General features: G+C 45.8%; 1 protein-coding gene and 1 long non-coding RNA gene across 3 annotated transcripts in view; one reads left to right on the top strand and one right to left on the bottom strand.

Moving 5' to 3' along the window:
• The window catches only part of LOC125940360 (uncharacterized), a 66,783-nt gene extending 52,499 nt beyond the window's left edge, over nucleotides 1-14,284 (bottom strand). Inside the window, exon 1 of the long non-coding RNA XR_007463582.1 lies at nucleotides 14,123-14,284. This is a non-coding gene — a long non-coding RNA (uncharacterized LOC125940360). The remainder of the gene's footprint in view (nucleotides 1-14,122) is intronic.
• LOC125940359 (zinc finger protein 782-like) overlaps nucleotides 1-14,802 on the top strand; it is a 161,315-nt gene that overhangs the window by 114,193 nt on the left and 32,320 nt on the right. The gene's annotated exons all lie outside the window — the stretch shown is intronic.

Below are 14,802 nucleotides of genomic sequence, written 5' to 3'. Positions count from 1 at the left end.
TGAGAAAGAAATTCACAGAAGAATAAAATTGGGTTGAGTGCATACGGCAGGCATTGCCAAATCCTGACTGGGAGCTTCCCACTGTCATTGAAAATAAAAGTATAGAATGATTGCATTCTACCCGTGGTAACATATGCAGCAGAAACTTAGAGGTTAACAAAGAAGTGCGAGAACAAGTTAAGGACCGCACAAAGAGCGATGGAACGAAAAATGTTAGGCCTAACGTTAAGAGACGGGAAGAGAGCAGTGTGTTTCAGAGAGCAAACGGGGATAGCCGATATTCTAGTGGACAATAGGATAAAAAAATGGAGCTGGGCAGGCCATGAAATGCATAGGATGGATAATTGGTGGACCATAAGAGTTACAGAATGAATACCAAGAGAAGGGAAGCGCAGTCGAGGACAGCAGAAAACTAGGCGGGGTGATGGGGTTAGGAAATTTGCAGGCGTAAGTTGGAATCAGCTAGCGCAGGACAGGACTAATTGGAGATCGCAGGGAGAGGCCTTCGTCCTGCAGTGGACATAAATATAGGCTGATGATGATGAAAACTGAGTCCATATATCTTACAAACGTTGTGGGGGCATTACCACAAAACGAACGGCATAATATTACATTCAAACCAACCAACCGTCTGGTGTTATAAAAGCTGTCTTTGTCAGTCGGATCTATAGGAATTTGCCAATACCCGGATCGCAAGTCTACCGAGGAAAAATAAGACGCCGAATGTAGGCAGCCGATAACATCATCGATGCAAGGAAGTGGGTAGACGTCCTTCTTGGTTATGGAGTTGAGACGTCGATAGTCAACACAGAACATCCATAACCCCTCCTTTTTCTTAACCAAGATAACAGGTGCAGCTCAGGGACTCGACGATTCTTCAATAACGCCGATGGTTAGTATCTCGCTGACTTGCTGTGAAATCACTTTGCGCTCCGACGCGGAAACTCGCTAAAGCTTCTGTCGGAGAGGATGAGCAGATCAGGTGTCAATCTTGTGACAAGTACATGAGCTCGGTACCCGAGTTCCGTGCACCTTCTGAGGAATTGGATCTGAAGACCAGTAGGTGTGATCAGACCATTGGCTTCACCGCGAGAATGCCCCTGATCGCTCGGAAAATGTCGTACGTGGGTGACGTCGCATAGGGCAGAACCGGGCTGTGTCCACGCACACCCCACTGGTAGCACATGGGGCATTCACGCGGCATACAAAAAGTTGCAGTATTGTGAGTGTACTGGGCACACTGTTCCCACTCTGGAACGAAAGAAGACGGTCGGCTGTTGTAGCTGTAACTGTTACGGGATGCATAAGATGGCTCGATGTCAGAAGCCATTGGTAGTAGCGCCCTCAGCCGAGACCTGGAGTTGGAGTAGCTGCGCTCTTCAAAACGTGCAGCATTGATAGTTGTAGATGGTATACCAAACTGCATGTCTCTAGCTTACACAGGAACAGAAGCATGCCGACGTAGTTCCTCGCGTATAATGAGGCGAATGGTGGAGGAAAAGTCAGCAGGAACTGAATCATGCCATACATCGATGGTGGCGACCGTCGTGACGTTGGCCAGCCGTTAAAATTTCTAAGTGATGTGATGTGTTTTAGGGGTTTGAAGGTTTGACAGTGATTAATCACATCAGTCACTAATTACAGGCTCTCCTTGCCGATGAGCAAGTGGTAAACATCCTCGGCAATTACCATGAGAATACAGCCCACCTTGTCTTTTTTTGCCACGTGGGCATCCACTGACTTGCACAACTGCAGTATCTCTTCAATGTTTGTTCTGCAAGTCTCCTCGGTGACTTGACCCTTTGCTACAACATCTGCTCCGTGTGTTTCTTTTTCGTTGCTGGGTCTCCAAAACATTTTTTCATTTCTTCCACAAATAGTCCCAGGTTGTCAAAGTGTCCGTAATGGTTCTCAAACCATACCAACGCAGTGAAATCAACCCCACGTTAGACGACTCGCTAGCGGCATTCCAACCATTGGATTGACTCACCCGCTAATACGTTGTGGCTGAGCCACTCAACCATGTCATCGCCGGGTATTCTTGTGAAGGGCCACGGCTCCCTGTAGTGGTAAGGACATGCTCTCACGGACGGTTGCTGGGTGACTCCGTTTGAGCTCATTTCTTGAGATAGTGGTGCCAAGCCCACAAGTCGACGGCTGCGGCGAAGCTCGAACTTTTGTGCTTCTGTCGTTAGCAGACGGGCGTCCCTTAGGTAGCACTTGGGAATAGCTGGCTTACCCCGGCACCTTTCATCACAAATGTGACAATGTATCGCGTTTATTTACAAGATGATGAATGCGAAGGTGTCACTCAGTGAAAACAGTCTACGGCGCCGTACCCGAGCCGGCCCAGCGTCGTTCTTCTCTTCATCCAAACTCCGCTCATACGTTTTAATACATAGGCAGGCATGCATTTTGTATGAATAAATATGCTACTACTTTCTACATTCTCTGGAACAGGCACTACAAAAATGCATTGCTTGTGCCTCTTAACACAGCTTTGTGCCTTATATACGTAGCTGTAACGAAAGAGGCAGGAGGTCGTCTCTGTCAATGACTGCTTTTGTTTACTCTCCCCCATAGATTTTATTTTTCCTATCCCTTGCTCTGCTTTCTGCCTTTCATCTTTACACTCAGCCAAGCTGCAAGTTTCCAGCACAACTTCATGAACAGTCATGTCATCGAAGATGACTGGCGGGAGGCACTGGCTTTTCGCGATGGTCAAATATCCCACAAACATTTATTCGGTCGCAACAGTGAGAGCGTGGCAGAAAACTCTGGACACCAAACAGCAATCGGCTGTACTGACGTGCCGTGCAAACAGCGAAACCCTCTGCTCACCGGTCTGATGCATTTTTGCATCTTACCTCTGACGGATCAAAGCTTATCGATGCACTCAATTCACCCAAGCTTGACGAAACCCCGCATGCGGCCGCGTCATTCATGTTCAAAGGCGCAATAAAGGGCGATTGCTGATCAGAAGCCGTGAGAATAATAAAAAATGATGGGACGGCTATATGCAGAGGGTAAAGTGGAGGTGGAGGTGCAAGCTTTTCAGGGTACAGCTGCGTCGGTGCCCAAACCTGTGGTTTCTCGCACGTCTGACAGAAAGACTTCAGCCACAGGAGCAGGTCTTCAGTAATGAAGACTTCAGCTGTGTTGCAGATCTAGACTTGCCTCAGCGTGATGTTGCTCAGCATGGGGCAAATGGCAACTCCTTTTACCAATGACTGCTCTGAAATCTGGACATGTGGTTTCGATGGATGAGGAAGTATCTCGTTCCCGAGATCTGCAGACTGGTCGGGGTGTAGAGTGGTAGCGTGTCAAGTACGAGAAGCCTGTGCCTCGCAGTGATGAGCACAAAGACACCAACTGCTGTGGCGGAGAAGAGATCTCAAGGTCAAGGGGCAATGTTCGACTGTGCTGCCCTCAATGGCGAGCTAAACTTTCTGCCAGAGAGGAGGTAGTCAGCTCCTAGAATCAGATCAACAGGCAAGTCCTTGAAGACAGGAACCATAGCCGGAAGCTTCCTTTCAGCTTTAGAGCAAAGCTGAAAGTCAAGAGCAACGACAAGCAGTACGTTGTCGCCAAGGCCTCGAAGGGGTGCATCAATCCAGGATTTGAGTCCGACTGGGGAATAGCGTCGAAGCAGCGCTGTACACTCAGCTCCAGTGTACACAACAGCCTTGAGCTCCCACATGCCACCAATGTGGACCCGCCGCGTTAGAAGCAAGTGCATTTGGTAATGAATGGCCGGACATACAACATGCTTTACTGAAGTGTGCACTATTGTTGGCTGAATGGCCGGCAATAGTGCACACTTCAGGAATACTTGACCAACAGTTGCCTGAAAGAAATGTTTTGTGTTTAAGCACAACAGCCGAATCATTGAAAGTTTCATAGTGGCCTGCAGCAGCATTCATTCAACGATATGGCACACCCCTCCCACAAAAGCACCAGCAGACAGTTCTTATGGCGAGTCACTTATTGTTTGCGAAACCCATCTATTCACTAAGACCTTGAATTGAAACCATGAAGCAGTCCTTTACAGTACTAATGGGAGTGCTAGAGAATACATGCAGCAGTGGAGCACAGTTCCGCTTTGACGAGGTACCTTGCGCAGTAACTTGACCTTTTGGCACAGATCTATGCGCAAGCAAAAAGGATTCTGCACAACAAGCAATTATGACACAGTGTAGAACCTACATCAATTGTTCTTTCGTTTAGATTGTTCAAGGCAAATTCATTAATAACCATATGGTGTAATTCTAAGTGACATAGACAATATAGCAGATTTGACTTTATGTGCATAAATAAGGCATTCAGGATAAAAAGAACCCAACCTTTAAAGTAATGACCAACCTTTTGTATGCATGGCGGTATAAAACCGTTCCTATCGTTTTGACTAGAAATAAACTGTGTGTTCAGCGCACTTCAATAAAGAAAAATGATGGTTAAGCAAGTAACGAATAAATACCACGAGAAAGCTCACGAAGGTGTGGGAATCGACACTACGATCGACAGAACTGGTCATTCAGACCAGGCCGGCAGAGTGGTCGGCTAGTGTCGGGCTCCGTGGGCCCCGACCTAGTCCCTCTGTCCAGCCTGGGCTTCATTTCCCCTCCCCTCTATATATAATGTTTATTCCCCCCGCCCCCATGCCCTACCACATGCGCGACTAAACCAAATTCAGTGAAGACGTCCAGGGGTCTCTTTACATTTGACATGCCAAGTCTTTAGAGTATCAATAACTACTGCTTAGATTGCGTGAAAGCTGTTAAATTTACAACCATGGAATTCGCTGTTCATCATGCAATGTTGCAAGAAATGTCCCCACTAACAAGCGTGTCTGCAGTTCAGTATGCATATTATAAACTGTTTCTAAAGTGGCACCATCAACAGCTATGCTACACAATGTTCAACCAGCCTTCTTTTTGATTCAAAAGCAAAAGATACGGCGCGCAGTCGTACGTGCCGTATCTTGAAAGCGATCTGCAGACACATCATACCTTTGTGCGTGCTTTATTCTCTCTGCTCAGTTTGCCTCGAAGCAATAGACAGAACGAAGGTCACTTCACTTGCTGGTGCTGTCGCGCTTTCTCACGCTAGCATTTTGACAGCGAGCGTCGGCGGACACCGAGTGTGATGTGTCGACGTTTGCTTGTGTGCACTGGTACCATGCTTGTTATTTCAGTTAGTAAGAAAATGTTCCCAATTTGATAGGGCCAATAATATTACCATCCTTACTTCGAAAAGCTGTCTACTAATTTGCTATCGCAATCGATGCTTTGCCTTTCGGGCAAAACTACGACATTTTATTCCAAATCCGCCATTAGCCCTTCGTGATAGATCGAAATGACTGTGACCTCACCCATATGGGCATAAAAACAGACTAGGTTTTAGGCTATACCTGCCCTGGATACAGAAACGCCCGCCCACTGCGGCGCACGCTTCCCTAATATGTAGTTAGCTCGCAGCACCCTCAGCCTACTTTTCGTTGTTTTGCACCTCAGCTAGGGTGCGCCGCTCGGCCTAGGCAGCACCGCTCTGACCAGGGTACTTAGTACTCTCTAAATACCCTGGCCGTTCCGATAGCAGTGACAACACGCGCACGCCGGCCACTTGCCGGACGCACCGAGAAGTGCAGTTTTATGAGCGCAATAATTATGGTAAACTGTGCGGCAGGCACCATCACGCGTTGTGCAGAATGTGATCGGCTGCACCCTTTTTTGGAGAACGAATCCGTTCGCTGCTCGCGGCCACTGGCGGAACAGACATGCTGAAGCCGTTCGGCGCAGTTTGGTGCAGGAATTTACATTTGTATCAAAATGGCGCGATTGGCGCAGAAGTCCTACACCTGCTTGACAGAAGGGGACAGTTCAGAAAAACTCTATGCTTTCATCAGTCCTTGAACTGTTTCAAAGAAAAATTGATTGCTGGTGGTCGCTATGAGGTTGCCTTCTCATAGAAAGAAGACCGTGAGAAGCTAGACAGCAATCGAAGAGAAGCCTTAAAGTGACTTGCATCTCCATAGAGGAAAAAATGAAGCTTAAAGGGTCCCTGAAACGGTTCGGAAAAATTTTGTACACGCGTAGGGTACAGCTACAGTAAAACATTCGCGTCACAATTTAAGTGAAGCGTCTCATATTAAGAGAGCTACGGAAGATTACAAGTTACCCTCCTCCCTAGCTATGCATTTCCTCCTCAACTCATTCGCCGAGTTATCGGGGCTAAGCTCTGCCTTCACTGGCTCTACATCATGTTGCAACGTGTTGTCGCCTATTTCCGGTTGTCTTGGAGCCAGTGCTCCGCTAGCCGCCCAGCCGTCAATCCCCAGAGAGAGCGATCAAGCAGCGTGCAATGCGAGCATTCTGTCGCAGCGTCGAGCGTGTCCAGTATTCCGGTAACCACAGGCGAGCAGGATGTTTTGATGGATAGCCACAGGCGTAAACTAAAGCCCCTCCATACCACTGTGATGAAGGAGCTTCGTAGACGCACGTGAGCGGCCTGATCACCATGCATCGTCCAGCCATCTGGTGGTGCAGAGCTTAACCAGCCAAATACAGAGCTAATATTCCTGTAACCATGTGTAAAACATTTTAAACATGACAACGTGTTTAAGATTATGCTCCTGCCAAAAATTTGAGCCAGCAGCAAACTAGACAAAACTTGGTTACTGCTATATTATCTATGTGTTTGGTTGAGCTTTGTGCCGCCAGGTGGCTGCACCGTGCAAGCACTTCACGTTTGCACCTCCATTCATCACGTAAAATTAGAGTGACCTAAGGTCACTCTAGTAAAACATGGTAAAACGGCCAATACACTTGCGCTTGCATTTACCTGAATACCGGACACGCTAAACTCTATTGTGGCAAACCTTCGATGTGAAGTGATGGCTGCAAATGCATAGATGCTGGCGCCATTTGGATTGGTTTGGATACTGAAAGTCCGATGCGCTGCAGCCACTCCGCTCGTCTGCTGCCTTGCAGCAGGGCACGATGTCGCAGCTTGACATGTCGCCAGTTGCTATGTTTGCAGCCCACAACGCAACAAGGGCGAACCATGGTGTTCGCGAAAAGAAAGAGCAAGACCAACACTGATGCGCAGCTCTCGTCAACACGGAGCACGTTTTAACACAAGCAGACAACACTTGCTGTGGGCCGGAAGTGCTTTGGTGTAGTGATACATGTCCTTGGGCATTCTCTTTCTGTTACTTTCTTTTTATAGAAACAAATTACCTAACATCTAAACTATTACGAACAACACTTGTTCACCATAATGTTGGAAAAATTATCGATGACGCGCCCTGGGCAGCCAATTGGATAGCTGGCCCAGTGACGTGTTATGGGCAAATCGCATCATTTGGTCACAAAACTCAGCCGATTGGCGTGCTGCGATCAGTAGCGATGTACCTTTTTAAAACCTTATAATAAATTACACGCTTTATGCGGAGCACTTAGATGGGTCAATTAATGATTAGAAGGACCTACTCTAATGACTCAGTACGTTTGTACAAAATCGTTTCAGGGTCCCTTTAATAGGGACCTCGCTGCGGAATATAGCTCCACCATTACAAATCATATGAGGACAAGCCTTGCAGAGTGTAGGACCGGAAAGAAGTGGTGCACCACCGTCTAGGATTCATTACATTCCGCATCACGCTGCTGTACATAGCGAGTCAACAACTACAAGAGTATGGATAGTCTTCAAAGAGTCAGCACGTAGCCCTGACTCGTGTCACTGAACAAAGGCTAAGAAAAAGGACTTAATCTTCCGACTGACTTTGCTACTCCTCTTGTACGTTTTCGGATGAGTCAAACTGCTTTGACAGCCGATACTTAAAAAAAGATTGCGACAGATGGAATCTAAGGTTCATGTCTTTGTAAGCGTTAGCATGCGCATTACGAGAGACTCGCTGCAAATTTCAGGGACAAACATGCTCCTCAACCACCATGGTAGACCTTGCAGAGAAAGTGGTACATCCATATAGCATTAAAACTTTAATCACAAGACACAAAGTGATTAATCGTGCAAAAACGTGCCACAGCGCAACAGTAGAATTAGAGACGTGCAGCGAATTTCTTCTTGCCAAAGAATGCTAACACCCACCATGGGAGATCGGCCAAGAAGCAGGCGGTTTTACAAGTGTTCTTGTGAAGATTTTAACTGAAAAGAAAAACTTAGCATATCAGAGTGTAATTGCAGGTACGAATGCATCCCGTAACTTCATCGCCATCTAGAAGATATGTGCACTCACGTTTTATAAACTGTAGCTATGTGACGCGCAAAGCACTGACTTGCTCGAGTTTAATCGTCCCTTTTTCAAGCTTACGTCCACGGTCTAATGGTTAGAGCATCGAACTTCTAGAGCTGGGGCCAGAGTTTTAAACCAACGAACGGACATCTTTATTTATTTTATGTCTAGTGACGACTAGTGACATCTAGTGACCCAAGTTGACCATAATTGGCCGAAACTGAAAAGGAAAGTTATCAACTGAAAATGAAAAGCCTTTCTACACATGCATATCAACAAAGAAGACACAGATGCTTTCCGGTGACTTGAGAATAACCAGAGAGCTTTTTGGGACCGCGACAAGTCCATTCATGCTAAATGTCATCCTATGGCAACACATGATGACCGTGCAAGGTCATCAGGTCTCCTACAAGATTATTAGCTGAATCTTTATATGTAGGTGGCCTCTGCATTAAACCTGCAACAGAGGGAGAAGCACGGCAACTCTACAGAGAAGCTAACGCCCCGAATGAGTGGACAGGTATGCGGCTGAGGAAATGGCCATCGTAGTCTCAGAATGAGCTGAATGCTGCAGCCGAGGAAACTGCCATTCCTGCTCGGACTCACATGGGACACTGTGACACAAGTTTTGAATGTTGCCTCAAAATCTGCACTTGGGTTTCTGCAGACAGAATGCAAACCATGCAAGAGGTCTGTTCTACAGACTTCATCAAGAATATTTGACCCCTTAGAATGACTGCACCTTTCAGTATTCCAGGGAAGCTACTGTTTCAAGAACTGTGGCAATGAAAGATTGAGACAACAAGCAGCGAGAACTGTAAAGTGTGGGGAAACTGGTGCTCAGAGACGCATTATATTCCTGCTCGGGCTGTCCCTTGTTGGGTGAATGCTGAGCCAGGAAATCAAACGGTGCAACTGCACATGTTTTGTAATGCCAGCTAGAAAGCTTATGGAGCCTGCGCATTCTTCAGCTACTCTGGACACGAGCGCATGTTCACGGCTCGTCTAATGGCTAAATTAGGAGTAGCACCTATAAAGAAGATCCCACTACTGAGACTGTAACTTTCTTGGCACATTGCTAGGAGCCAGGTAGGTGAAGTTCGTGGTTATCTTCCTCAAGAAATTTGCACATAAAATACACGTGACCTTTTTGAACCAGTTATACAGCCATGCTGCATTGCATCAGAGGATCACCATTCCAATGGCAGCAGTTTGTTGGCTCACAGTGGAAGAAATTCAACGCAACTCTTGACAAAACAAGTGCATTGTTCAGCAGCAAATTTCAAGACTACTGCTCTGAAAGAAGGTTCAAGTGGAAGTTTATTGCAGAACCACGCTCTAATTATTTGATTAAATCGGGAAGTTCGTAAAATCGAGAAAGGGATTTTTCGGTCCTTGAAAAAAAAAAGTGGTAACGCAGCGACACCCAAAAGGTACTGCGGCATTGTATTTGCTGCAAACCAGTTTTTCACATGGAGTCCACACTCTGTAAACTTGATATTTCTTGATATTTTCTACAGCTGTAAACTTTCAATGATTCTGAAGATGCAAGAAATGTGAAAGTAAATTTTCAATCAACAGGGTAAAGTGGCGTCTGAAAGGGTAAGCATTAAGGTTAACCCTCAGACACCACTTAACGGTTAACGTTGGAGCACACACTCGAAGAAAAACTTTCTATGTAAATATTAGAAAAAAATCACCTCGTTTTTTTTACTCTTTTATTTCAGGAAGAACTTTGTTAAATCAGGTTGGGTGGCCATTCGTTTCGTTAATTCGGGTTGATGACAACATTGAACCGTATGAGTACCTGGCGGGAATGGAAGTTTCTTCTTTAGATTGGGAACTACGTAAAATCGGGTTTTGTTATTTTGAGTTTTCACTGTATAGTTGAGTCACTTGTAAATACAATTTGTTCTCGCAATAGCCATGACTCCATTTTTGACTCTGTCCCCTTGAAGAATGACAAAACATCTAATTGAATTGAAAAAGTACAATACTTAAGAACAGCAGCTTCACAGAATAAATTGCACAAAAGGCATCATGGATGCTACTCAAGCTGTAAAAAGCTTGCCTAAAAGTGTACCAAAAATCAGTGTACAGAACAAGCGGATGGTATGAACTACTGCTTCTCTACTAAAACAAGACTTAAGCTTCTTACTGCTGGATTGGTCAAACGTTTCTAAAACTTATATTTGGGCTACCCCATTAATAGGCCTCATGCAAACATTAAAGAAAAAAGGACGTCAGCACCATTCAGTAAAAATGAGAACAAGCAGAGCACTAGAACATGAAGACAAAGCAGATGCACTCAATCAATGATTACTTGTAGATGAAAATAATTTAGAACCACCTCCACAACTGGAAGGCTACGTGCTAGAATATGAAGGCACAGATGCCAGCTCTATGCAGTACACAGATGTTGAGTGACGGACAATCATGACAGCTGCTGGCACAATCCCTCTTCCCCAGGATCAGCATTCTCCACTGATGTAGCATCAGCAGAGTGGCTGATAGGTACAATCCTAGACTGCCGATCTGTTCATTGTGAGTTCAAGTCTTCCCACCAGAATGAGAGCTTTTCGTTCTTTGTAATTTCCTTGCAAATGATTTTTGGGATTCCGGTGATGGGTAGATGGGGACACCAACAGAGATCAAAACAACCAGGGGAGTTCTATATCTCCCTGTATGACAACATTTTGCACAAGGAAGCTATCATAGCATGCACCCTTCAGTCTTAAATGAATTTTCACACGTGACTAGAGAAATATACTCCACTACAAGCTGCAGAACTGCCAGCACCGTAGTTGCACCAATGAAGGAACGAAATGAGCCAATTATTTTTTAACACTTGGTTCAAAACTTAAATAGTTGATGAATAAGTGTCGTAACAGGTGCCATTGAATGACGATGCAGTTAAACCTCAATATAAAGAAGTCGGTAAAAGCAGCACTTACTTTGTTAAATCGAAATTTCGCTACATTGAAATTTAGCCTTTTTTGGTAAGTACTGTTGCGAACCGATTCTTTTTTTTATTCGGAAGTGGAGTACGGTTATAACTTGACCGCGTTTTCCACTCCCCCTTTTCCCCAACATAGGCCAACGTGCCATCACTTTGCACATTAAAGTTTTTTTTTTTTCGTTACATTCTATTTGCGGTAAAAGCGTCTTTTAAGTTTCACAGGAGTGGCTATTCTGCCGGCAGCCGGGAGAAGTATGTTTTCGAAATTTTCCCGGCAGTCGAATCTTATTATTGGCTGATGGAGTTATGTCAACACGTCACGTCTCGCGTCATTTTGTCGCACTCTACACGTGCAAAATGTTGTCATTGGCATGGTCGGCCTGACACATCGCTCGTCAGATTGCAGCAAATATTGTTTGAAACAGTGCTAGTGGTGTTAGCCATGGATGAGATTCGCTCTGAGTCGTGCCCTGAATTGGGAGCTACGCGAACGTCACCACTGCTGCCCCGAAATGGTCCCACGGAAATTTCTCCAAGCCGACCCCTCGCCGTCGGTCAAAAGTTCGCAACATTCGCGCAGTTGGATGAAGGAATGTCCAGGTACAGCGCAGAAAACTGTGTGCAGCTGTGGAAACGCGAAGCTCGGACCTTCGAGGCAGCAAGAAAACGATTGGGGAGATCGCATACGGAATGCCAGAGGCCCTGAAATATCAACTGAAATATTGTTTCCGGTCTAGTAAGTACGCTAAACAACACTTAACGGTACCGGCATTTTTCGCAACATATCTGCCTGTCAAAATTTATTGCGGGCCGAGTGCGCACTGTGTTGACGCATCGGCTGTCTTCGCGCGATAAGACTTTTTTTCGGTAACATTGCTACAGAATCGAGTTGTAAAAATATGGTCTCCACCGGAGCACTCTGGCCATGACAATGCACCTTGCGGTAACACTAACCACAACCTTTACTAAGTTTTATGTTAGGGGATGCCAGCGGAACGCAGGCATCTTCGTCCCCCCACCTAATTCCTAGTCACATGGGCACTATATCGCGCTTCCGAGTGCAACGCGTGAGTCACTGGATCCAGATTGAGACCCTAACTTCACTGCGCACCGACGTCTGATCGAAATTGAGGCTCGATACGTCAGTCAACCGAACTTCGCAAAATTAACCCATTTGGCTTAACTGTCAGAAGAAGTCGATGTTATGGAAGCAGCTGCCGGCAAAAGTGCAATTTAGCCGGCGCTGTCGCGGCAGCCGCAATGAAATCGAGGCGCCATTTTCCCAGCTGTCAATTAGCGTCAGTCAACTGATTTTCACTAAATTAACAGCTGTTTATATTCCATCACTTAATCTAAATTACCAGATTTGTCTTAAAGCAAAAGAAAATTTTGCAGGCAAATTGACGAAAATATTATTTTTGCCAGCATTACGGGCTGCCAGCAGAATGTGATGTTTGTTTTGCTGGCACTTCTACCGCCACTTCATCTTCCAATTAAATTATATTTCTCCCGACTGCCGGCAGAATGCCAAAAATTTAATTTTGCCGGCACTTCTGACGTCACTCCATCAGCCAATGCAATTCGACTGCTGGGAGAATTTCGAAAAGATATTTCTCCCGGCTGAATAGCCACTCCCAAGTTTCACATGCTTTTGATGAAAATTTTGCCTTTTCTTCAGCGTGTCAAGGGTAGCTTCTTTGAACTTCAGTCATGGAGAGCGAGCTCTGTATGGTATCCCGAAACGAGCGGCGACATCCTTTATCTCGCCGATCGAGATCGCTTGCAAGATACTAACTCCCGTATTCTCAAACAGCCCTCAACTCGAAGCTCTTCCTCCACTCTATGGATGGATGAGGCTGAACCCTTTAAATCGGGCAGTGGCACACGCCGCCTAGCCTTGACTTTTAACATATTTTGTACTTTGTGGAGGGTGAAATTTCACATCTGCCTTGATTTTAGCCACCAATTAGATAACCTCCGTTTGGTTATTTCTACCCGTTTAAAGTCTACTGTCCCTTAAACCCCAATGCTTTGAAAAAATCAGCCCCGTTGTTTTGCACTGTAGGGTTAAGCCCTTTACAGAAGATTTTGAGGTGTTTAGATGTTTCCTCTTCCTCTCCACACGCACTGCACAACGTGTCTATACCTTGGTACTTGACTCAGTACATCTTAGTCCGCAATACTCCCGTCCTGGCTTCAAACAACAAAGAGCTTCCCCTAGAATTATCATAGATATTTTCTTTGGCAATTTCGTGCTTGAAAGTTCTGTATGTTCGCAGTGCTGGTTTTGTCTGCATCGCTGTTCTCCATAGACCCCCCTCTGTTTCTTAAACTTTTTTCTTAACCGCTGTTTCCTGGTTTGCACCCCTCCTGCAGTCAAAATATTTGATTGACAATTTTCTGGTCAGTTTCCTCCATTTTGTGTCAACATTCCTCATGTACAAATAACTGAAAACTCTCCTTGCCCACCGCTTTTCTGCCATTTCTCCCAATCGCTCCTCAAATTCTATCTTGCTGCTAGCTTCCCTGCCCTCGAATGACGTCCATCCCATGTCACCCTGTACCCCTTGATTTGGTGTATTTCCGTGTGCTCCCAAAGCAAGCCTACCTGCTTAACGTCCAACCTTGCTCGAACCTCTGATCTCATGCACAGGACCGCATTACCGAAAGTCAAACTACCATGTTGAGCACAGCGCCGCCTCTCGAGTGATAAAGACGCGACAATTCTCAAGAATTCCCGTGAATGACCATGAAGCTCAGTGGTCACTTCTGTGGAGGGATGGCAGTGCTATCATCTCTCTTGAGTCGAGGTGTGTTGACTAGAGGAACGTTCTCGAATACGGGCGTAAGTAGCCTTGCCCTCAGGCGAGGATGGTGTGTTTGGTACTACCGCCTCTACCGATACTCACGCTTGTCATTTGCCACAGGAGGTAGGAAGCAGTGGTCGTGGAGACAGCAGACATACCCGGCGGCACACCAATACAAAAATGCGATAACTGGTAACACCACAGAACACCCATACAAACTTGGTAACACGCACGTGGTGGAAGCGAAATGCCAAACAAACAACGCTGATTAGCGCCGGTCTAACCAAAAAAAAAAAAAAAAAGAACAAAAAAACACGCCCGGAAGATGTCGATGTCGATTCGGCCTTTCCCTTTAGATCGGGTAGCAACGCGCGGAGAGAGCGTAGCCAAAATTCAGCGTGACTGGTGTTGATAGAACACGATAGAGCATTGCCTTTGGGTCTGGCGGTCATACAATCTTTGACCTAGCCGTAATGGGTGGTGTCCAAAACATGACGTATGACGTGTCTACGATGTGTCGATGATAGACGTGTCGCCACATTCACCCAGCAAAAGCATAGCCTTTGAGATCCGCAATTTAAATCCAGTGGGGGTCACTCTACGTTTAGCTTACCGTGAGTGCACGGACGCTGAGGATTTTTTATTCAATTTTTTTTTTCATTAATGAAGGCACGCAAGGAATCTTGAAAGCCATTGCAACTGCTGAAAGAAGCGAAACCAAATGGTAAGTGTTTTGTACGGCTGTACGGTGTTGATCTTTTTGCCGCAAAAAAGTGAAGCAC

Source organism: Dermacentor silvarum, chromosome 9 (genome assembly GCF_013339745.2).
Source record: "Dermacentor silvarum isolate Dsil-2018 chromosome 9, BIME_Dsil_1.4, whole genome shotgun sequence".
Taxonomy (NCBI): domain Eukaryota; kingdom Metazoa; phylum Arthropoda; class Arachnida; order Ixodida; family Ixodidae; genus Dermacentor; species Dermacentor silvarum.
The sequence above is the reverse complement of the archived record's forward strand: the minus strand, read 5'-3'. Positions and strand labels throughout refer to the sequence as shown.